We start from the raw sequence: 25887 nt of genomic DNA, 5'->3' as shown, positions 1-25887 counted from the left end.
CACTTATAACATATCACTTGGTTGGCACGCGGCGCAGCATTGCTAGCTGGACCACCATAGGTTTTTGCTGGAGGGTTGGTCTGATTCGTCTGAGGCGCCACATAGGATGGCCTCTGAGTGTATCTTGGCGGCAGAGAACTGTTTGGAACCCACAGCCTGTGTTTTGGAAACGCGGAACCAGATGACAAGCCAAAATCACGGGAGTGCTTCTTTGTGGCTTCAAAGTGGGTATGACCAGTCTCGGCACTTATCGCCTTGTTGACCAGGGCTTGGAAGCTTGTACACTCATGGAGGCGCAAATCACGACGAAGCTCAGGACTCAGACCCTTATGGAATCTTGCTTTCTTCTTGGCATCAGTAGACACCTCCTCTTTTGCATAGCGGACGAGGTTACTGAACTCACGGTTATAGGCATCCACGTCCACTTGCCCTGGGTGAATGGACAGAACTCCTCTCTCGTTCTGTCCACCAGGCCCTCTGGAATATAGTGCAGACGGAAGGCTGCACTAAAGTCTGCCCATGTGGCTGCTGGTTCAGCAGGATGCATAGCTTCAAAGTTCTCCCACAACAGATTGGCAGGTCCTTCCAGAAAATACGCCGCAAAGGTCACCTTGTCGGCCTCAGAAACATTCGCAGAGCGAATCTTACGTGAAATACTACACAGCCAATCATCAGCGTCGAGGGGATCGACGGAGTGATGGAACTTTGGAGGATTCAGCTTCACAAAGTCACTGAGGTACACTATAGCATTCCTAGACTGACGAGCCGTATTTTGCTCAATACGCTCTAACAGTCGGTTGGTCTCCCTTTTGTTTCTCTCTGCCTCAAGCATAACTTCCGCCAGAGAGGGCCGGTGTGGCAGGTCTTCCTGCGACGCTTGACTACCCTCGACTTGCTCATGAGCAGGGGCACGGTTCAACCTGGTGAACACCATCCTGACAAACAAACTCACAGCTTAGACCAATATCATCATCAATACTAGCTATGGATTAAGAATGCACTGAACACATGGAATGCAGAAATGAATATCCGAACAACATGGTAACAAGCAACTGCTATATATACACCATGGTTCATACACACCCTTACATCGTTCAGTACAACCTTAACCTTAGAGCAAACTACTGAAGTTTTGAAACTACTAATCAGAGGCTTACAAGCTTCCTATACATTATTTGTCTATGCCTCCGGGATTCATTTCACGACACAAGCATACTTCACAAGTCACACACGAATGTGAAAGTACAGCTACTACCATACTATCCTTCCTCTCACGGTTCACGCATCCGCATAGAACATCTCATAAAGATTACCTCCATGGCCTAGAAGCTCAACCTGCGGATCAGGAAATACTCTAGCCTGAGAACCCTGGGATCCGTAAGGACACGAATGTGGCCTTGGTCCCCTGACTGGTGGTAGTAGGGGTCCCCGAAGAGGGGGGACTCCTCCTATAGCGGGCCAGTCAACATGGGCGGGAAGATGGGTTCTAACAGGGTTCAACATCTCCATATCTCCATACCCTGTCTGGACCACCGGTGCCAACTGCGCGAAAGCCGTCCACAGACGGGCACGTGTAGCACAAAGCTCCATGCGGAGGGCACGAGCATCCCTGTCTCAATTCTCTATCATCTCAGCAGTGGACTGTAGCACCGGATCCTCCATAGAGGAATCAAAGTAGACCCCGCTGAGGTATCCTTCTTCACGTGGCTGAGAGGCAGGAACATAGCAGAACTCTGAATTCTGCAGCAGTGCATGTCTCACCCTCATAATGGTCAACATTGAATAGGCAGCATCTTGTACTGCCATGTCAACTGTGACTCCCAATCCATAAGAACAATGGATTGGCTAGTCAGCTCCAGGGTAGTCTGGAAATACCCTAACAGTGCAGATATACTGGCTCTGGTTGAAGTATCGGTACTTTTCCTCCACTGTGTACTCTGGGTACCAGTGGTAACCGCACACAGACATCATCATGACCAGCATGGCCATATGACCCGGCACATCAATGCACCTGGTCAGACGAACCACCTGACGAGAAGGACGGCCAGGCATATGAAAATAGAGAGTAATGCAAAAGCATTAGAGCTCTGAATGCAAAATTGGGCAGCATAACGGCTGTAAACGCTCAAAAACAATTTTGAGACAACCCAGAAATTAGAATAGCGTAACCACTCAGCTATCAAGTTCAATTCTCTGATCATCAAACTTACTTCCTTTTCCTAGGGATAAAATAAACCCAAAATATCTCTCGACCCGTAGTCTTATAATCTACCGATAAGAAACACGAGCCTAGAAGAAGGAAAGTAACCTAGTCCTTAATTCCTGCAGAAAAGACGAGGATGACCAGAATAGAATAACTTGAGAAGAGAACAAGAGTCTTACGTTCCCTTCCACAAACAATTCCCTTATATATAACTAAAGAAGTTCTAGACTCAACTTCGACCAGTTTGGCTTGGTAGTCCTACAGTCAGTCAGGCTCTGATACCATCACTGTCGGGACCCCGATCCTAAGCCATAGGAATCCAGCCTGTAACACATCGCATCTCTTTGCGGTCTCACGCACGGTTATCCCCACGGCTACAGCCTTACCTTAGCCGGGACCATTTGCCCCTTTGGACTCGCGTATGCAATTGTGTCGCTAGAAATCCAACGACAAAGAACCCGGATCGACATGTCTAGTCATAAACCAAAGTGGCAGTTCCGAACGGGGAAAAGCATACATGACTCAGTAAAGCAGGTGTCGGTCACCAGCGAATGTGGAAAAGTCGTAGAAAGCTACAAGGACTCCATTACATCGCATGACATTTCCCCAACGGGGACAGACACAGCAGCTAAGAAGGACACATGCCGGTCAACCAATGTGTCGGGAGCAGTACCGAACTACCATGGCTCGTTGGATAACAAAGGGGCATTTCCCTGTAAGGAATGCTACTAAAGCCTACGACTAGGTAATCGAACCCCATACATATCAGTACAACACACGTACGCATGTCATACCGATTTGTATAGATACATCGATGGCATCACAACATAACCATAAACATACAAGCTTTATTTAAAAGGCTCGGAAGAGCCACACACATAATATTACACAGTAGGGGTCTCACGACCCATCATAGCAGTCATTCAAGTTACAAGCCAGCGTAAGTAGATAAACTGTCTGAGTACAGACATATGAAACTAGAAGGCACATGGCCTGACTATACTACGGACCCACCGTAGGGCCAGATCGTAGCTGGGATACCAGCTACTCGTCGTCGTCGATGTCTAGGTAGAACCCTCCATTAGGGTCATCAACAACCTCTGCAACAAATTATTAAGCAAACGTGAGTACAGAGGTACTCAGCAAGACTTTAGGATAACTATCTACTCATGCAATGTATCAAAAAGGAATTGTGGGGTTTCATGCAGAAAGCCAGCATTTGACTCGTGGCTAGACAACTTGCACTTTTAAATAATTATTGACAACTTGATTTCTCGCACACGAGTCCACTAACACCACAACAATACTCCATCGTGGAATCATTCCGTCTCCATACGGAAATGCCGACCACGACACTCACACTTATCTTGACAATTTTACGAGTAGCCATTAAAGTTATCTATGAACAACATATGTTTCCAAGTGGTCCATATCCGCGGACGCGGCTATTCGAATAGATCATAACCCTGCAGGGTTGTGCTTCTTCACCCACGCTCTCGCCACTTATCGCCATGTGCACGTCATGCACCTCGGCAACCTTCAAGGGGAAGCCCAGCGAGGGAGTCGGCCACGACCGTTAACCACGCTAATAATTAGTCCACGTCTATCGCCTATCTGAGGGTAACCCGTACGGCAGTCCGACCGAGGTTTCCGCCACGGCCCCAAACGATGTGCACAGGGTTCCCAAGTCCATCATCCGGGTGCCACATGGTTCACCGTGCCACTGCCTACCGCATCATAGCCCACCTCTCAGGTCAGCGCTATGCACGGCCTCCAGCATGACTATAAAAACCAGAAACTACTTGCAACTCCTGGACCGAGTACTAAGCGATTAATAAGTCGAGAGGGTCAATTAAGTATCCCAACGTGTGGTAGTATCTAGTCTTGGATTACATACACGGAACTCAGTTCCTAAGGACGGTTCCAAAGAAACAACCCGCCATGTACTCCTACATAGCCTTTCACCGGTACATTTACCAAATCAGGTTCAACACACAACCTTTACTTACTGAACAGATTCTCACAATTATGTTCATCACCTAGATGACAGACCATACACAACTCTGAGAATAGCATGCATAGCAGGATAAGGCACATCATGGCTCAAGCATCTACCAGGTATGCTAGGTTGCAAGGTTAAGCTATTTACTGTGAGAAAGACAGGTCATGCAAAGGAAGTGGGTTCAACTAACGTGGCAAAAGCATTTGGAGCATTTGACCCTAGTGCAGGAGCGAGAATATGGGATTTATCGGGATGATCAAAATGGTTGCTTGCCTTGTTGCTCAGAGGAGGGACAATATCCGTCAGTCGGATATTCAATGGAAACCGGAGGAGCGGAGCCTACCGAAAGAAATGACATCAATCAATAACAATAATATGCAACAAAATGATGCATGATCATGGCATGAAGATGCATGGTGGTATGCTAAAGTAGCTAACATTTATTAAGTTTGAAGTTGATTTTAATCAGATTCAAATATCACTTCAAACGAGGTATTCTCGAATACCATTTTAATTGATTCGCCCTGATGCTCAGATCTACTTGTTTTTAACATGCATGGGAATGATATGTTAAGTTGCTGGTTGTGATTGAACAATGTTTGATCATAGCATTTGAAGTGGAATTCAAATGATTTTCAATTTCCATCTCCAAAGCATTTATTAAATTTATCCTATTCATTATTTTACATGTTTGGTCCAGTAACATTTTCAAACATGTTTGAGAATGACATATTCAGATTCCTTGGATTTTTCTGATACTTTTTCATATATAAATTATTTCCATTGGAGTTACAGATTAATTCTATGATTTTTAGAAGTTTTGGGCATTTTCTGGAATTCTTTTAAATCAGAAAATCTTTACTGCATCAGCATGACATCAGTAGGTCCAACTGGCCGTTGAAAGTCAAACCTGACCAGTGGGACCCACTGGTCAGTGACCCTGGTCAGTTTTGGATTTGATTTAAACTTAATTACCTAATTAACAAAGCTGGACCCACATGTCAGTGACTTATTAGTTTAATTAAATTTATTTTTATTACTATAATCATCCAAAGGCTGGCACCACACGTCAGTGGCTCAGGCCAGCTGAGATCCACCGGCGACGAGGTCGTCCTCACCAGCGGTGAGCCTCCGGCGACAACCAAAACGGCGAAGGGGTCGGAAATGGCGCACAGGTTGCCAAACTCTGCGCGGGGTGCACCAGAGGAACGACACGTCTCCCGCAGGTTCATATTTGCACCTAGCCGGGGCTGATCTGGCCGGAGATGACGCCGGCGACGAGCTTGGCGGCGGCCGAAGCTCGGGCGTCATCGGGGTCATCGAAACAAAGGGAGCTACGCACGGGACTGAGCTCCTACGGCATCTACGCGACGCCCTGAAGCCACTGGTGGCCTCAGATGGTCGAGCCGTTCACCGGAGGGTTACCGGCGACGAGCTCCCGCGGCGGATCTCGTCGGGCTCCGGTGAAATCAAGGCAAGAGGAAGAGATCGAAGGGGGAAACTTGGGGAAAAGCTGAGCAAGCTCACGGGGAGTGCGGTGGTGGCGCTAGCTTGCTCGGGGACGGCCTAGAGAGGGAGAACGCCGGCGATGAAGTTCGGTGACCCGAGGAAGAAGACGACTGCGTCTCATCGATTCACTGCGTCTCGGTGTCGGGCTCGTGGTTAGAAATCTTCAGGGAGCTGCGGGGGATCTATTGCCCGGATGAGGAGGGAAAGAGGTAGGCTAGAACGACGGCGAGCTCGAGCTCTGCTCGGGCTCCAATGGCGGTAGTGGGGAACGAAGCAGAGGGGGGAGAATGAGGAGAGGATGAGCTCGGGCACGTCTTGGGAGGGTTATCCCCTCGTGTGCCAGCGCGAAGCGGCGGCCAGGTAGGCTGGGAGCTGCGTGGAGGCGCCGGACGTCGCGGCGGCCACCTCCTGCTGCCTACCGGCGAGGAGGAAGACGACAGGGAAGCTAGGCCTGGGCTGTGGTGAGCGACAGGTAAGTCTTTCTTCATTTTTTTTCTGTTTTGTTTCTGTTTTATCCACTGATTTGAATTCCTATTTGTTTTGGCTTAAATATTGGATCAAAAATCATTTTGAACCCACTGAGATATTAGTTGGAATCTTTCCAACCACTCCTGTGGTTTACAACATTTTTGAAACTTGAAAATATTTGAATTCAAATTTAAACTTGAATTCAGTAACTTTTTGAATTTAAATAAAATGCCAAATGTGTTTCGAAAATAGTTCTCTTCCCTGATGATTTGCTTTCCAGAATTATCACAAAAGTTGAACAAGTTTGGAGTTTCCTTTGGGTTCATTGATTTTAACAAGTTTGGAGTTTCCTTTAAATTGAGAAGTGGCTAGGGTTTTTGAGATTTCCTTCACCACTTGCTTTGATCTTGTTGCAATTTTCTTGGATGCAACGCAAAGAAGATATGAGCACAATGCTATACTTTGGTTAGGGTTCCAGGGATGTGACAAAGAAAGAGAAGAAGGAGGTGAATATGATTACTTATTTTGGTTTTAGCTTATTATGCTATTTTGGAGGAAGATACACTAAATTATGAGCTAACCAAGGTTCTTGTGCTATTTTTTTACCTAACTAAGCTAATTATGTCATAAATGAACTAAATAGGCAAATTATGTCATTATGCAGGATAATTTGCTAGGTATGTCATTATGGAGAATAAAACTAGAATAAGAAGAAGGGGGAGGAGGAGAAGACTAGAAGAAGGAGGAGAAAAAGAAACATAAGGAGAAGGAGAAGGTGAAGATGATTACTTATCTTTTTTGATCTTATTTTGACATTTTGGAGGAAGATAACCTAAGTTATGAGCTAACCAAGGTTCTTATGCTTATTTTGACCCAACTAAGATAATTATGTCATAAATGAACTAAAGAAGCTAGTTATGTCACTTTTGGAGGATAGTTAGCTAATTATGTCATTTTGGAGAATAAAACTAGAACAAGAAGAAGGAGGAGGAGGAGAAGACTAGAAGAATGAGGAGATGAAGTCAAAGAAGGTGTAGATGATTATTTATCTTTTTTAGCTCATTATGTCATTTTTGAGGAAGATACGCTAAGCTAACAGATAACCAAAGTTCTTGTGCTATTTTTGACCTAACTAACCTAATTATGTCATAAATGAACAAAATAAGCTAATTATGTAATTTTGGAGGACAATTAGCTAATTATGTCATTTTGAAGAATAAAACTAGAAGAAGAAGGAGGAGGAGGAGAAGACTAGAAGAAGGATGAGAAAAATAACAAGAAGGAGAAGAAGAAGGTGAAGATTATTAATTATCTTGTTTTGAGCTTATTATGTCATGAGGATGTAACGCCCTCGATTTGATCGTATGCTAATCATAAACGCAAATGCGTACGACAAACCTCAAGGACTCATGGGAAGATAGCACAACACAACTCTAGACACAAATAAAACATACAAGCTTCATATTACAAGCCATGGGCCCTCGAGGGCTAGAATATAGAAGCTCGAGAAACACACGAGTCAGTGGAAGCAACAAATATATGAGTATAGACATTAAACAAGGGGTGTCTTAGCGAAGGCTAGCATAACACATACAACAATCGAAAGAGGCTAGCCCTACTGCCTGGGAGCCTCCTAACTACTCCTGGTCTTCAGCGGTCTCCACATAGTAGTAGGCTCTGTTGGGGTAGCAGTCGTCTTCGGCGAGAAACTCCATCTCCTCGGCTCCATCATCTAGTCGCAGCAACGGATCATGGGGAAAAGGGGGAGCAAAGCAACGGTGAGTACTCATCCAAAGTACTCGCAAGACTGACATCAACACTATACTAAGTATGAATCATATCAAGGAAGGGGTTATATGTGGACTGACTGCAGCAATGCGAGAAAGAGAGGGAAGGCCTAGTCCTATCGAAGACTAGCGTCTTCAAGGGTCTTACCGCAATAGACGAGAGTAGAACAGGGGTGACACAAATAATAGTCATATTGTTGTAGAAATATTAATATGAGGTCACGCCTAGAGATTCTCCCTCGACTCCCTGCAAGGAAGCAATCTCGGAGCAACATTCGAGTTAAGTAACACTTGTAGTTTTATATGATCAGGGCACAACTCCAAGTCATCCTGTGACCGTGGACACGGCTATTCGAATAGATAAGTTCTTCCCTATAGGGGTGCACAACATATTCCCCATCACACTCGATAAACTCCGGCCGGACACAATTTCCTGGATCATGCCCGACCTCGGAACATCGACATATAGCAGCCCCACCTAGACTCAACAAAGAGGCCAGCCCGTCGTTCTAAATCCTAAGCACGCACGGGTCATGGGCCCATCACCCTTTGCACTCCTGCATGATGCGAGGGCGACCGATGTCAGTGCTAGCACCCCTTATTATGAGCATGATGCCTATCCAGACCACTCGGGAGAGCGCCACTCCATTTCTGACGTTGGAAGAGGTTCGTCTGATACCACGACGTCGAGTACCCATAACTTGTCCCACGTAGACGGTTACTGCGTAATAAGGTCTCAGACCAACCGAGATCAAATACCCAAATTCATTAACATTTTAATTAACTCATCGACACATCCACGCGGGAATCCACTCGCCTCACATTTATTCATAAATGTTCCCAGTAACATGGTCAAGTAACTGTGTGGTTGTAACATCAGGGGGGTCCGAGGTATCACCCTCGTTGGATTCCGAATGATGTAATCGTCAAGGTGGACTTAGAGGAATCACCCTCGAGTGTCTCACACTTGAAGGGTTGCACAATAGAGTCATCATCGAGAGTGGTGATGGAGGAATCACCCTCGGTAACCATGACCTACTAGCCGCACTACAGAGATATCATCATGAGTACCTCGCGAGGTTTGACTCTCGGTACCCGATAGTAGCTCTGCAGCGTCGTACAACTAAGGGGGGTCTAAGTGCTATGTCGGGTCTTGGCTCGTCGATCAGGGATCAAGACTTGATGATAAAGCGGGGAAAATGGACTAAGGGTAAGAGGGGATGACTGCTCCACCTATACTAGGAAGTTTAAAGTGCGATACTGAAAGTAGGAGTTCATCAAAATCAGGGTATGCATCAGATATAGGAGCTAACTACAAGAGTAGCCAAATTCTAATGCAAGCATGAGGGAGAAAGAAATGGGCGATATAGGAATGATCAAGGGGGTTTGCTTTCCTTGTTGCTCTGTGGCAAAGGGCTGGTCGTCAGGAGGGTAGTCGTACTCGACAGTAGCGTCAGTCTCGGGGTCTACCGGTAAGAAGAGGGGGAAGAAACAATAAAGATAACACCGATGCAAGTACTAAGCATGACATGTCAATATGCAAGGCTAGTTATGAGATAACATAGTTCTATCTGTCATAGACGGGTCGGGAAAATAACAAATGATATTCCTCGGTCTCTGGCTACTACCGGTCACACGAAAACGGTGGAAAAGTTCCACTTTTGCTATGCTAGGGCCGTGAGACACACGAATGGATAGCGTATCTGGGTTTGTTTCGTTTTGCAAACGAACTCTCACATCCAAAGTATTTTTATCTGACTTACAATTTATTTTACATTAGTTTTAATTTTTTATTCAATATTAGGTATTAAACAGATTTAAATATTTCTAGTATTTCAATTATGACATCAGCAGTCAACAGTAACTTTGACTGGTCAAATATGATTAGTGGGTTCCATGTGTCATAGACACATTTATTTTTAGGGTTTAATAAATATATAATCAGGTTAATTAATGGGGTGGGTCCCAACTGTCATATACCTCTTAGGTTAATTAGTGAAAAGAATTAAATTAACAGTTTTAATTAATCGTTAATTGGGCTAGACCCACATGGCATTTTCCTATCTACTTAATAGGTATTAAAACTATCTAATTACACTAATCGATTTAATTAACTAACTAATTAATTAATTATATGTTATTATTTTTACCCATTTTAAAACCTTTTCTGTGTTTTTCTTTTGGTGAGGCGGGGGCCCGCATGTCATTGGGAGAGCGAGCAAAATACACTACATCTACAAAGATGTTTACACACCACTTTATACATACATTCATACCTGCTTATTCACATATACATACACACATATATATCTCTACATACATACATACATTTTTATATATACATTTCCTTTTTATTTTTATTTTTCTCTAAACAACCTACATGGCTAATCTCCTCCTCCTCCTGACTAGCTAGAGGGAACACGGCGCAGGGCGAGGCCGTGGTGGGCACAAGTACGCGGTCGGTGGCTCGTGGGAACTCGGGGGAAAACGGGTAGGAGGAGGGTGGCCAGATCCGCGGTGGCTCACCACCGTCGATGGGGAGTGGGGCAACTAGGCTTGGAGGTGCCGGTGGGGAGGAGCTTGAGGAGGCCGGCGAGGTGGAGGTTGGGGACGACGAATCCGGTGCGATTGTGGGGTTTCGGTGACGGAGGAGGCCGACGGGGCGACGTGCGCGGCGGGGTCGGAAGGTGGAGGGCTGGCCAGATTCGGCCGGAGGAGAGCCGTCGGAGGCCGGCCGGTGGGGCTTCGCACGGAGGCCGAGATGCGGTTGGCCGGAGGAGGGCCGCCGGAGGGCCGGCCACCGGCCAGAGGGCGGAGCGCAGGTGGAAGGGGGCTCGGCCTGGCTCGGGAGCGTTCGTGGGGGAGCGAGGGGAGGGTCGGTAGTAACGAGGGGCAGTGGGGATTGCGTGAGGGTGAGCTCGTTGGAGGCGAGTGAGCGAGGGAGGGCTCGTCGCTGTCGGGACCCCGATCCTAAGCCATAGGAATCCAACCTGTAATACATCACATCTATTTGCGGTCTCACGTACGGTTATCTCCACGGTTGCAACCTTACCTTAGCCTAGACCGTTTGCGCCTTTTGACTCGCGTCCGCAATTGTGGCGCTAGCATTCCGATGTCAAAGAACCCGGGTCGACATGTCTAGTCATAAACTCAAGTGGCAGTTCCATAGAGGGACAGACATACATGACCCAACAAAGCAGGTGTCGGTCATCAGCATAGCAAGCTACAAGGACTCCATTACACCACGTGACATTTCCCCAAAGGGACATACACAACAGCTTGGAAGGACACATGCCGATCAACCAATGTGTCCGGAGCAGTAGCGAACTACCATGGCTCGGTGGAAGCACAAAGGGGCATTTCCGCATAAGGAGTGCTACTAAGGCACATTACTAGGTGTTCGAACCCCATACATATCAAGTACGACACACATACGCATGGCATACCGATATGCATAGATACATCGAAGGCATCACAACATAACCATAGATATACAAACTTTATTTAGAAGGCTCGGAAGAGCCTCGCACATAATATTACACAGATAGGGGTCTCACGACCCATCATCACAAGTTATTCAAAAAAGTCTTACAAGCCAGCGGAAGGTTAAAACTGTCTGAGTACAGACAGATGGAAAGGTAAAAGGCACATGGCCTGACTATCTACGGACCCAACCTAGGGCCAGATCGTAGCTGGGACACCAGCTACTCGTCGTCATCAACGTCTAGATAGAAACCACCATCAGGGTCATTAACAATCTCTACAACAAATTATTAAGCAAACATGAGTACAAGAGTACTCAGCAAGACTTTAGAACAATCTATCTATTCATGCAAATGTATCAACAAGGGGTTGTGGGGTTTGAAGCAGAAAGCCAACTTTGACTCTTGGCTAGACAAACTACATGTTCAAATAGCTTTGACAACTTTGTTTTCTCGCACATGAGTCCACTATGTCTAGAACAATACACCATCATGGAATCATTCCATCACCCTATGTAAATGCCATCCATGACACTCACACTCATCTTGACATTTTTATGAGTAGCCATTATAGTTGTCTATGAACAACATATGTTTCCAAGTTGTCCATATCCGCGGACGCCGCTATTCGAATAGATCATAACCCTGCAGGGGTGTACTTCTTCACACACGCTCTCGCCACTTATCTCTATGTGCACGTCATGCACCTCGGCTACCTTCAAAAGGAAGCCCAGCGAGGGAGTCGCCACGACCGTTAACCTCAGTAATACCTAGTCCAGGTTTATCGCCTATTTGAGGGTAACCCGCACGGAAGTCCGGCCGAGGTTTCCGCCACGGCCCCACACGATGTGCGTAGCGTTCCCAAGCTAACCATCCGGGTGCCACTTGGTACACCGTGCCACTGCCTACCGCATCATAGCCCACCTCTAAGGTCAACACTATGCACGGCCTCCAGCATGACTATAAACACTATAAACTACTTGCAACTCCTGGACCGAGTATTAAGCGATTAATAATTCGAGTGGGGTCATATTTCAGGGCCCACCATCTAGTACTATCTTGTCTTGGATTACATACACGGAACTCAGTTCCTAAGGATGGTTCCAATGAAACAACCCGCTATGTACTCCTAAATAGCCTTTCACCGGTGCCTTTAACAAATCAGGTTCAACACAGAACCTTTATTAACAGAACACATTCTCACGATCCTGTTCATCGCCCAGATAAAAACCATACACAAGTCTAAGCATAGCTTGCATAGCAGGATAAGACACATCATGGCTCAAGCATCTACCTGCTATGCTAGGTTGCAAGGTTTAGCTAATTACTGTGACAAAGACAGGTCATGCAAAGGAATGGGTTCAACTAAGTGGTAAACGCATTGAAAGCATTTTGACCTAATGTAAGAAGTAAGAGCAGGAGTGGGAACATGGGATTTATCGGGATGATCAAAATGGTTGCTTGCCTTGTTGCTCGGCAGAGGGGTGATATCCGTCAGTCGGATAATCAGTCCTATCCGAAGGGGCGGGGCCTATCGAATAACAACATACAATCAATAACAGTCATATGCAACAGTCATGATGCGTGAACATGGCATGAAATTAAAGGTGATATGTTTCAATGTGGTTGGTGAAACCTTAGTTTGCATCTGGATTGAAATCCAAATTTAAATATTATTTCTAATTGCATATTTATCTTAATCATTTAATTGATTTGACCTGATGCTGTTTCATAACTTTATTTTCATGCATGAAATTAGCACCATTGTGTTCATTGAATTTTTTTGATCAATTTGCATATATTATTTGTCTGATTTGGAGTTATATTCAATTTTCTATGAATTTCCAAAGTTTTGCAATTCTTTTGGAATTATATTAAAACCAGAATTAGGTTTATTGGATCAACATGACATCAGCAGGTCGGATGGCCGTTGAAAGTCAAACCTGACCAGTGGGTCCCACTGGTCAGTGACTCTGGCCAGTTTTATATTAAGTTTAAACTAAAATAGCTAACTAACAGAGCTGGACCAACATGTGAGTGACTATTTAACTTTTAATATAATTATTATTTTTATTTTGACAAAACTTAATTAGTCTGGGGGCTGGCCCCACTTGGTAGAGACTCAGGGGAGTCAACCCCACCGGCGATGGGGTCAAACCAACCAGCGGCGAGGCTCCGGCGACCACCAGAATGGTGGAGGGCCTAGGGTTTGCAACTCCGGTGACCGAACTCACGGCGGACAGCACCAGACGATCCACCTCTCGATCTCAGCTCCAATTTTGCAAAGAGCAGGGGATGAAACGACCGGAGATGACGCCGGCGACGAGCTCAGCGGTTGCCGGAGTTCGGGATCCATCGGGATCATAGCTACGGGGACTATCACGCACGAGGCTGGGCTCATACAACATCTACGTGATGCATTGAAGCTAAAGGTGGCCTCAGAATGACCAGCCGATCACCAGAGGGCTACTGTCGACGAGGTCCCGCGGCAGATCTCGTCGGGTTCCGGAGATATCGGGGTCTAGGGCTCGGGATCGAAGGGCAAAATGAGGGCGAAAGCACCCTGAGCTCACAGGGAGTGCAGAGGTGACGAGAGCAAGGTCGGGGATGGTTTGAGGAGGGAGAACGACGGCGGCGAGCTCCAAAGATCCGAGGTTGAAGACGATGGATTCACGCCGTCTCAGGGGTTCTGGGCGTCGAGCGACTGGTGGGAGAGCTTCACGGGACCAAGGCGAAGCTAATGCGTAGCTCAGGTGAGAGGGAGAGTGGCTGGAGCGACGGCGAGCTCGAGCTCAGCTCGGGCTCTAATGGCGGCCGAGAGAGGAGAGAGCTGGGGGAGGAATGAGCCGAGGAGAAGCTCGGGGACGGCTGTGGGACGCTTATCACCTCCTTGCCAGCGCGAAGCGACGGCCAGGCAGGCACGCAGGTGCGTGGACTCGCTGGAGGGAGCGACGGCCACCTCGTGCTGCTCGCTGGCATGAGGATGACGACACGCTAGCTTGGCTGGGCCAGGGGTGAGCGACAGGTAAAGTTTCTTTCTATTTTTTTTCCTGTTTGTTTCTATTAATTACTTACTGACTATGTTTTGTTTTATTTTTGGCTCCAAACTATTCCTAAAATAGTTTGAAACATGCTTAAATGTTAATTGGAATATTTCCAAACATATATAAAAGTTTCAGCATTTTTGAAAACTTTGAAATCTTTGAAATCAATTATATAGTTGATTTCAGTAGCTTTTAACTTTAAAATAAAATGCCAAAAACACATTGAAAATTTATTTAACCTCTGATATTTTGTTTTCAACATTTATCAGAAATGATGAACTTTTCTATTGGCCATTTTCGATTTTTTAAATTGGCACCAAATTGAAAAGCTTTTGAATATAGGGTTGCTAGGGTTTGCTTTGGTTTTCTTTCTTTTCTTTTGATTTAATTTAATTTTCTTGGATGCAAAGAAGAAGACATGAGCTCAGGGATGTGACAGTCGGTTGGGATTGGTGGAGGAGTGAGGAAACGAGGGCAGCGAGGGAGAGGCTCGTGGGGCGTTTGGCTTGGTTGGTTCATTCGTGGGGGCTCTCGGAAAACAAGCGAGGGGGAGGGTGGCGAGCGCCGGCTCCATGGTGTGGTGGGGTGAGCGAGGGGAGGCTGGCTAGTAACGAGGGGATCCAGTCCCTCGTGCTGTGAGGGTGGTTGGTGGCGGTTGTGGTTGGAATGAGGCTAGGGTTTGGGGGGTTCGGTTTAGGTGGGGGCTTTTATACCCCCAAGGTTAGTGGGATGGTTTGGGTAGATTAGGTGGGCCGGTGTGACATCCTCAACTGTTGCTACAGTAACCTCTGTAATTAAACTACAGTAAACCTATGCAAAGGATGCCACGTCACCGTGATTGCTATCGTCTATCTCGCGTTAGTTCAAAATGGTTTGAATTCAAATTTAAAATAAAGACACATGATAAAACTTTTCAAGTATAAAAATAAAAGTGTTCGATGTTTGTCAAAATTACGTGGGGAATTTTCCTTTAAAAATTATTAATTGTGATAGTTATTTATTGCACTGAAATAAAATAAATCTTAAACTATAATAAAAAAACAAAAATAAAACAAAAAAAGAAAAGAACAAAAACCCCACCCCAACTGGGCTAGCACGCCCACCTAATTTTCCCAACCAGCCGACCCCCACTATCTGGGGTATAAAACCCCAAAATCCTAACCCTAGCGCACCCTCACCCCACTCCCATCTAACGCCGCCGCCAGAGCGTTCCCCTCACTCCCTGGTGCCTCGCTCGCCAGGCCTCGCTCACATCGCCCCACCAGCCTAACCCCACGAGGGAACCGTTCCCCTCATCCACCTCCATCCCCCTCGTTCGCTAGGGCCCCTGCCCCCGTTCTCCACCGAGCCCTCACCCCCATGCCACCACGCCTCCCTCGTCTCTCCCCCTCACGAAGCCCACGCCAGGACCCCGCTCCAACCAGTGTGCAGGTAGTCCCTACCCTCCTCTCTCCACCTCGCCCGTTTCACCCCTCCACCGCGCCAGACCCCCCACCCCTGGCGCCACCGAGCCCCCCCCACCCCTGGCGCCACCGAGCCCCCCCCCACCGCTATAGAGCCGGCCTCGCTCGGCCTCCCATCGTCGGCCTCGCCCCATTTCACTGGCCGTCGCGCCAGACTCCCATCGCCAGGCTCGCCCCGTTTCACTACCCGTCGCGCCACAATCCCTTGGTGGTTCCCTGTTCCCCGCCGCCCTGTCACGCTGTCCCCTACTGGCCTCCCTCCTGTGGTCGATCTCGCATCGTGCCGCGTCGCGCGACACTGGATCCGCCTCGCCCCGGGCCAGCCCCGTGCCGGCCTTCACCGAACCCGCCTTGCCGGTGCCCTCTGACGTCCCTCCGGGCTGCTCCTCGCCAGATCACCCCCACCGAAGCTTCCTCGACACCGACGCCGACCTCCACCGAGCCCCCCTCGAGCCCATGTTGCACACCTACAGGTCTCGGTGAGAACACTCCCCTTCCTTCTTCCCATGTTCTGGTTCCATTCCGACGCCCGCACCACGGCCTCCGGCGACCTCCACCGAGCCCCGGCTAGCCAGGAGGAGGAGGAGGAGGAGGAGTTGCCTCCTGTGATTCTCTTTCGAGAAAGAAAAGGAAAAGAAAATAGAACAATGTGTATGTATGTATGTATTTGTGTGTATAAAATGAATGTATGTACGTATGATAAAATGGATGTATGTATATGCAAGGTTATATATGTACGGAGTTATATATATATATGCATCTAGGAATAATGTGTACAATTTTGGTATAGTTGTTGTGCGTGTAGTGCTCACTGTTCCAACGACATGCGGGCCATGCCCCTAAAAAGAAAAAAAAAATATTTAATTATTAGTTAATATATGATTAAGAGTAAATAGATAAATTAGTAATCTGTTAATTAGGTAATTAAATTATCCTATCAGAGTATGATACGTGGGTCCCCCACTTCTTAATCTGATTAAATAATAATTAACCCTAATTAGAAATTTGTGTCTATGACACATGGGACCCACGGGTCAGTTGAGCAGTCAACTGCTGATGTGAGCATGACATCATGCTGATGTGATAATTGCATTTAGTTGACTTAATTAAATCTGTTTTTAATTCATATATATTAATTAAACTTTACAAATTAATATAAGATAATCTTTAACTCAGATGAAAATATTTTCAACATGAAAGTTGATTAGTAGAATGAGACGAACCCGGATACGCTATCCGTTGGTGTGTCACGCGTACCTAGCATAGCAAACGTGGAACTTTTCCATCGTTTTTCATCTGACCGGTAGTAGTGAGAGACCCGGGAAATATCATCCGATATTTTCCCGTCCTGTCTATGAGGGGTGTTACTGATTTATCTCATGCCTAGACCTCCATTTGCCGTGCCATGCTTAGTGTTGCACTGTTGTTGTTATTTATTGTTTCTCCCCCTGTTCTTACCGGTAGATCCCGAGACTGACGCTGCTGCCGGGTACATCTACCCTCGTGACAACCATCCCTTTGCTGCAGAGCAGCAAGGCAAGCAAACCCCCTTGATCATTCCTATATCGCCCATTTGTTTTCTCCCTCATGCTTGCATTAGAACTTTTCTACCGTTGTAGTTAGCTCCTATATGTGATGCATAGCCTAATTTTTGATGAACTTCTACTTCAGAATCATACCTTAAACTGTTTAGTATAGGTCGAGCAGTCATCCCCTTTAGCCCCTTAGTCCAGTTGCCTCGCTTTATTGCCGAGTCTCGATCCCTAATCGATGAGCCCGAGCCGACACAACACTCACACCCCCTTAGTTGTACAAGGCTACAGAGCTACTATCAGGTACCGAGGGTGACACCTCGCGAAGTACTCCTGATGATACCTCTGCAGTGCAACTAGTCGGTCGTGGTTATAGAATGTGATTCCTCCTTATCCACTCCCGACGATGTCTCTGTCGTGCAACCCCTCAAGTGTGAGACCCTTGAGTGTGATTCCTCTAGATCCACCTTGAAGGTTAAATCGTTCGGAATCCAAAGAGGGTGATACCTCAGATTCCCCCCGATGTTACAACCCCACAGATATTTGACCATGTTACTGGGATCTTTGATGAATAAATGTTAGGCGGTGGATTCCCGCGTGGATGTGTCAATGACTTAATTAAAATGACAATGGATTTGGGTATTTGATCTGGGTTGGTCAGGCCATGTTACGCACTAACCGTCTGTGCGGAAGAATTATGGGTACTCGACGTCCTGGTATCTACCGAAGCTCTTCACACGTCAGCAATGGAGCAGCGCACGCCCGAGTGGTCCCAAGATGCATCGCGCTTGTAATTAAGAGGTGCTAGGACTGAAATCGGCAGCCCACGCATCATGCAGGAGCGCAGAGGGCAAGTGGGCCCTTGAACCCTTTGTGCTTAGGAGTTAGACCGACGGGTTGGCCTCTGTAGTGCAGCGAGTTGGTAGTGGTTATCGAGGGTGATTCCTCCTTCACCACTCTCGACGATGACTCTGTCGTGCAACCCCTTAAGTGTGGGACCCTCGAGGGTGATTCCTCTAAGTCCACTTTGACGGATACATCGTTCGGAATCCAATGAGGGTGATACCTCGGATTCCCCCTGATGATTACAACCTCATAGTTACTTGACAATGTTACTGGGATCACTTGTGAATATATGTTAGGCGGGTGGATTCCCGCGTGGATCTGTCAATGACTTAATTAAAATGATAATGGATTTGGTTATTTGATCTGGATTGGTCGGAAGGCCTTATTACACACTAACCTTTTGCATGGGAAGAATTATGGGTACTCAGCGTCGTGGTATCAGCCGAAGCTCTCCAGACATCAGCAATGGAGCGATGCGCGCCCGAGTGGTCCTGAGATGCATCGCGCTTGTAGAAAGGGGTGCTAGGACTGACATCGGCCACCCTTGCATTGTGCAGGAGCACAGAGGGCAAGTGGGCCCACGACCCCTTTGTGCTTAGGAGTTAGACCGGCGGACTGGCCTCCCTGTTGAGCTTAGATAGGGTTGCGACGTGTCGATATTCCAAAGTCGAGCATGACCCAGAAAAGTGTGTCCGTCCAGAGTGTTATCGAGCGGGGCGGGGAATATGTTGTGCACCCCTGGAGGGAAGAACTTATCTATTCGAACAGCCGTGTCCACGGTTACACGACAACTTGGAGTTGTGACCTGATCTTATACAACTATGATTGTTACTTAACTATATTAGTTGCTCCGGGATTGCTTCCTCGTAGGGAGTCGAGGGAGAATCTCTAGGCGTGACCTCATTTTAATAATTCTGTAACAATATGACTATTATTTGTGTTACCTGTTCTACTCTCGTCTATTGCTGCAAGACCCCTGAAGATGCTAGTCTTCGATAGGACTAGGCCTTGTCTCTCTATTCTTGCATTGTTGCAGTCAATCCACATTTAAACCCCTTCTTTGATACTGATGCATACTTAGCATAGTTCTGATGTAAGACTTGCGAGTACTTTGGATGAGTACTCTCTATTGCTTTGCTCCACCTTTGTCCCTCGGTCCGTTGCTGCAACCAGAGGATGGAGCCCAGGAGATGGAGTATCGCAACGACGACGTCTGCTACCCCGATGGTGACTTCTTCGTGGAGGCTGCTGAAGACCAGGAGTAGTTAGGAGGTTCCCAGGAAGGAGGCCTCGTCTCGTTCGATCATGTATCTTTTGTGCTAGCCTTCTCTAAGGCACCCCATGTTTTATGTCTATACTCAGATATTTGTTGCTTCTGCTGACTCATGTGTTTTTCGAGCTTCTGTATTCTAGCCCTCGAGGCTCCTGGCTTGTAATATGTAGCTTGTTTTGTTTTATTTGTGTCTAGAATTGTGTTGTGATATCTTCCCATGAGTCCTTGAGTTTGATCGTATGCATTTTCATGTATGATTAGCGTACGATTAAATCGAGGGTGTCACAAGTTGGTATCAGAGCCAACTGCCTGTAGGTAGCCCCTTGCCAACTCATTGCACAAAGTTGAGTTTAGTGTTTGAAAAACCTTTACTAACACTCATGTTGTGCTTACGGGCCTACATCTCAATTTGGTGGTATTAGTATCTTTTACTCATTTTATATACTTTGGGTTCTACTCTCTCCTCTCTTTCAAGTTAGAGAATTTACTAACTCTAACATTAGGTTCTTGTAATTACTTCCTCCCAGAGAGCCCCAAATTCTAGACGATAGCTTGATTCATCATAAGACTCGGAAGATACTCTCCGATGTTATCTCAAGAGTTGTTGCTCATCGCTTCTGCGATTTCCCTTCCTCCATCAACCCTTATGGATGACGACATCCAAATGCGTCAATACTTTCTTTTCCAATTGCTCTTGTTTTACGAGATGCAACGAACTATCTTATGGGGGACTCGTCCGTCATCAGTTGTCATGGGTTTCGAAAGTTCTTCGAATTACTATCTGAGCTTTTGTAATGCCAAGTAGCCTAATGCTTTTGACCTTTCTCACTTGCTTGCATTATGGTTAAATCCATATGTCTAGTCGCATTCATTAAAATCCTTTGTGATTTTCATGTGATCTTATTGATTCTACCTTTGTGTTAATGCACGCCATCAGCTGTTAATACTCATAAATTATCTTTCCGGCTCAGACGTACTTCCACACAGAGCTGGTTCTCGACAAATCAACTTTGGTTGGTTGTCCATTTAAGTCCATTCAACTTACCTGTTTTTTATCGAAGCACTTGATTATGATACCCCGACTTGGAAATCCAAATTCCTTTGGTATTTAAGTATTGATTTTTTTCAGACGTTCTAAAATCAGATGCTTTGCATCCTATCTCCCTGTGATCGAGTACCGATACTCACATCAGATCCTTTGTGATCGAGTACCGATACTCGCCAGACCCATTGTTGGGTTATTATCCGACGACATCCTTTACATTCAAAATTCTGGTGATATTGTTCCCCTGATACATAATGCCATTGGTAATTGTGTCTTCTTCCTCTGGTGCTTTTGTCAGCCATGCTATTCAACCATGTGTTAATTTCTATTGAACTTTGTGGTATATGTTCCTAAGATGCCCCGACGGGTCGAACCTATGCCTTCCTAAATCAATATGACCCAAAGAGTTTTCACCAATCTTGCTCTTCTAGTGTTTTGCTAGATAATATTTCCAAGCTACAACCTCATCAAAGGAGAGGGGTATATGGCAGGTGTTGCATTGATGAAGTGGGAGTCGACCTTGAACTTTGTGTTCATGCCCATGGAAAAGACGTCTATCCTACCATAGAAACTTCTCGTATCAATAATCATTCCTTATGTGGTTTAATATCGTATCTGTGATCTTTTTTTTGACCATCTACTATAGGGAATCACCCCACAACCTTTTCTTTTATTCCAATGTAAAGAGAGTATATATACACGAGAGGATTAGAATATACAATAGGGATGGGTGTAGAGATGTAAACCTCAAGGAGGTAGGAAGGAGATCCACTTAAGGAGATCTTCCTTAAATCTAGCCTTAATCCTATAGGCTAACAGAGAGATATCATGAGTGAAGCTAGACTTCCATAAACTGAACCTGGGACGATCATTGTTGAAAATCCTTGCATTTCTGACTGTCCAAATATTCCAGCAAGCAGTGCACACTACTTCATAGAATAAAGGATGCTGCAAGTCTTTCCTGGTTGCCAATGAAGTGGCCCACATGGAAGTACCTTGCCAAGTGATCTGAAGGTAGTTCCAAACCCTATTGCTGAATAGGCAGTTGAAAAAGAGATGATCCCTATCCTCTTTGACACTAGCATTAAAAAGAACACATAGGTTTGAATTAGAAACTTTCCAGTGGCATCGTTCAAGCATATCTTGGGTATTCAACCTGTCCATAATGAGCATCGAGGCAAACATTTTGATCTTCATGGTGCAGCAACTCTTCCAAATCCAACTGAGCAGAGGGTTGGGAATAATGGGCTGATGGACATGAAGGTAGTGTTTCTTAGCAGAGTAAACCTTACTATCACTACTCCAAAGCCAGACATCTTTGCTAGAATGATCTCTATCAAGGTTTTGGAGTACGCAGGTGACTGATTCAAACTGTTGGAAGGCCCTGTCAGAAAGAGGCAAGTGAAACATGCTGGTCATTTTATTTGTCTGAAAAGCTTGGAAAACCTCCTCAACAGTGCAGAATGTAACAAGAACAAAGGAGAACAGTCGTTGGAACCAAAGATCTAGGGGCATGGTTGAGTCGCCTAGTGCCCAGGAATCAGACGAAAAGAGGAAAGTATCTGCTCTGTTTTTGGCCGGACATAGGTGAGAGCTCTGAAGTTATCCATTTTCTTGCAGATATCCTTCCACCAAAATGATCCACAAAGGGAGGTACCCTTGGGAACTGTGTTGTGATAGTAAGTGTTCCATATTAAATCAACCCAAAGCACATCTGCTTTATTCAATAACTTATCCACATGCTTAAGAAGTAGTGCCTCATTCTAGACACACAGATTCATAATCCCCAAACCATCCTTCATTTTTGTCTGCACACTAAGTCCCAGGCCGCAAGAGAAGGTGCATGATCTTGGCCATTCTTTCGCTAGGGACATTGTCTTTGTATCCTTTCCAATTGCTTAAGGATACTTGGTGGTATATCCAAACAACAGAGGAAAAAATGGGAACAGAGGACAAAGCTGAGTTGAGATATTGCAAACGACCACCCCGAGCCAGGAAGGAGGAGCTAGCAGAGAGCCTCCTTTCTATACTATCCACCAATGGCATTAGATTAGTAATCCTTGGTCTGGTTGACCCAACAGGCAGACCAAGATAGGTGAAAGCCAGTGATCCTAGATTACACCCAGTAGAGGCAGCTAACCTTTGAAGTTCTCCATGATCAATGTTGATAGGCAACAGAGCAGACTTGTGATAGTTCACATGAAGACCAGTGGATTGGGAGAAGAGCATAAGAATCTTTTTGAACTCGAGTAGATGGGACTCCACAGCAAACAAAATCATAAGAGTGCCATCTGCATATTGGACCATTGGTAAGTCTTTATCATGACAAGGTATTGGCAGCTGAATGAGTCCATTCTCCAACAACGGATTTACCAAGGTTTGGAGAAAATCAGCAGCTATGGAAAAAAGGAGAGGGGGCATGGGATTCCTTGCCTGGCACCCTTCTTGCACATGAATTTTCTACCAGGAACTCCATTGAGAAGAACAAAGGAAGAGCCAGAAGTGAGTAGCTGTTGTACCCATAAGATCCACTTATCATTAAAACCCTTGTGCCTAAGAATCTAAAATATGAATTCATGTTCCGTAGAGTCAAAGGTCTTTTCAAAATCAAGTTTGAGGATGAAAATGGGTTTTTTGGGTGGTGACATTGTTGTATGTATTCCAGTGTCGATCCAACACAGTCCTGTACGGTTCTGGACTTGATGAAACCATACTGATTTTTATGGATACATTTCATGATCTGTAACTGCAGTCTATTGGCAACCATTTTGGAAAGGAATTTAAGTCCCACACCAGTGAGGGAGATAGGCCTAAAATCACCTACTTGCTCAGGAGAACTCTTTTTGGGCACCAAAGTAATGAATGAGGAGTTCATATTTTTTTTGACCGGCTGAGTTCATATTTTCCAGCTTTGCAATTCCTGCATAAAAGTCAGTTGCAAACTAGTAAAATTCAGGACAGATGATATGCCAACATTTGTTGAAAAAAAGTCCATTGAAACCATCCGCACCAGGAGATTTATCAATGGGCATTTCTTTGACACTCTCATCCATTTCTTCCTTGGTGAAAGGAAATGTAAGAACATCTAGCCCTTCTACCCTATGAATGAGAGACTGTAGATTAAAGCCAGGTTAATTCCTTGAGAGGATCCCATCCTGTCCTTCAAAGAGGACCAAAAACAGCCAGCAATCTGCTCATGATCAAATATAACACATCCATCCCCCAATTTAAGGGATGAAATGGAGTTTATTCTATATCTTTCAGTTGCCATGGCATGGAAAAACTTAGTATTCTCCTCCCCAACCTTTATGAATCTGATGGTAGCTCTCTTTTTCCAGTAAAGGAATTGTAAATGCAGCAGGTGGTCTAGGTGTAGCTTCACAATCACTCTGAAATTGGCTTCAGGTCTGAACAGGGGTCTAAGTTCTTCAAGATCATCCAGACAGAGCACTAGCTTATTGTACTTATCAATGAGTGCTTGGAGCAGAAGAGACTAGTCTGCCATCTCCTCAGAGCCTTCCTTAGGTGTTTAAACTTATCCATGATGATGGCAGTGATGTAAATTTTCCGAGAATGAATCTTCCAAGAATCCTAGACATAGTCAAGAAATCCATCCATCTCCACCCAATATTTTTCAAACTGAAACAGGTTACATTTGGGAATGGAATTGTTTACTGTCACAACACACGGAACATGATCAGATGCAGATTTGGCTAAAGGAAGAACCTGTGTCAATGGGTAGGAGGATAACCAATTTGCAGAAGTGAAGAACGAGTCTAATTGTTCCAGCAGAGGCGAGTCTTGCATATTTCACCATGTGAAAGATCTGCCTTTGATTGTTAATTCTAATAGACCGAGATGACCAATAATACCGTTAAAGATAAACATATCATTCACATCAGCACGAGGAAGATTTCTATTAGAGGGTGAGCGAATAATGTTAAAATCTCCAAGAAGCAGCCAATTATCATTGGTAGGTATATTAAGATTATACAGCCAGCTGACGAATTGATCCCTAGCCTCTCCTTGGAATGGACCATAAACGTTGACCAGAGTCCAAGATTCAGAAGTATGATTTGAGATGAATGACACAATTAAACCAAAGGGCTGAGACTCAATCAAGGTGCCCGTTAAAATGGAGGAATTCCATAGGGTGATCAACCCACCAGAGGCACCACGCGATGGGGTATAAGAAAATTGATCAAACCTTTTGGGGCAGAAACTTCTAAAAGTCCGAAAATCAATATGCTGCATTTTAGTTTCCTAGAGACAAAAACCGTAGCCAAACTTTCATCTATTTTGTTACGCACTGCCTTTTGTCGTGAGTCTGAGTTTAAGCCAGGTACATTCTAACAAAGAACCCACCAACTTCTTGTAGATCGACTATCCATACCAACGAGATGTAATAACAAAAGCGCAGTTACATAATAACCAACAAAACCAAAGTTCAGAGAGCTGTGACACACAACAAGCAGTATCATGATAAAGGGAACATCAGATAAAGCGTAGGTACATAAACACTTGTCTAATCATCATTGGGTGGAGGCTTGGAGACAGCAAGATCTTCCATAAGTCGATCCTCGGAGAGTTCTCGGGGGAGATGCCAAGGCTTTGGTCAATAGCTTGGATCACCCGAACTGGAGTTGTTGGTGGGACGGACTCCTCCTGCGATGGTGGCGGTGCTGCCTGAACCTTCGGTACTTGCATGGGTTTAGCTCTCGGCTTTCTCTTCTTGGGCACATGGATCGGAAGCTCCTGCAAAACAGGCTTGAAGATATCCCGCTTGATCGATCCTCTGGTGCATCCGTGGACTGATGAGTCCACAATTGGAGTGGCCTTCTTGCGTGGCAGCTGGAGATTCAAAAGACAAAAGATCCCCTGATGGTGCAAAGATGATGTCAGCTGGTGGCATTACCTCAGAGCTGGGGGCAGGAGTGCAGTCCTTGTAAACAATGCTGGGCTCCCCACGATCTGCATCAAATGCAATTGACCAGGAGCGCTTGGGGAGCACAATAGGCATAGCCGCTGGCATGTGAAGGTGACAGGGGACATGCATAGAACTGAACATCCCCATGAGTGCTTCAGAAGACCTTGTCCATGAGACTACTGGCAGCAACGGATGTCCATAAGCAACACGGACCGCTCCAATCATCACGTTGACAGACCTGAAGATAGGCTGCTTATAAGGAACAATCGGTGGGGTATTGAATTCCTCATGGGACTCATCGGCAGC

The sequence above is a fragment of the Hordeum vulgare genome, chromosome 3H (assembly GCF_904849725.1).
Source record: "Hordeum vulgare subsp. vulgare chromosome 3H, MorexV3_pseudomolecules_assembly, whole genome shotgun sequence".
Classification (NCBI taxonomy): Eukaryota; Viridiplantae; Streptophyta; class Magnoliopsida; order Poales; family Poaceae; genus Hordeum; species Hordeum vulgare.
The sequence above is the reverse complement of the archived record's forward strand: the minus strand, read 5'-3'. Positions refer to the sequence as shown.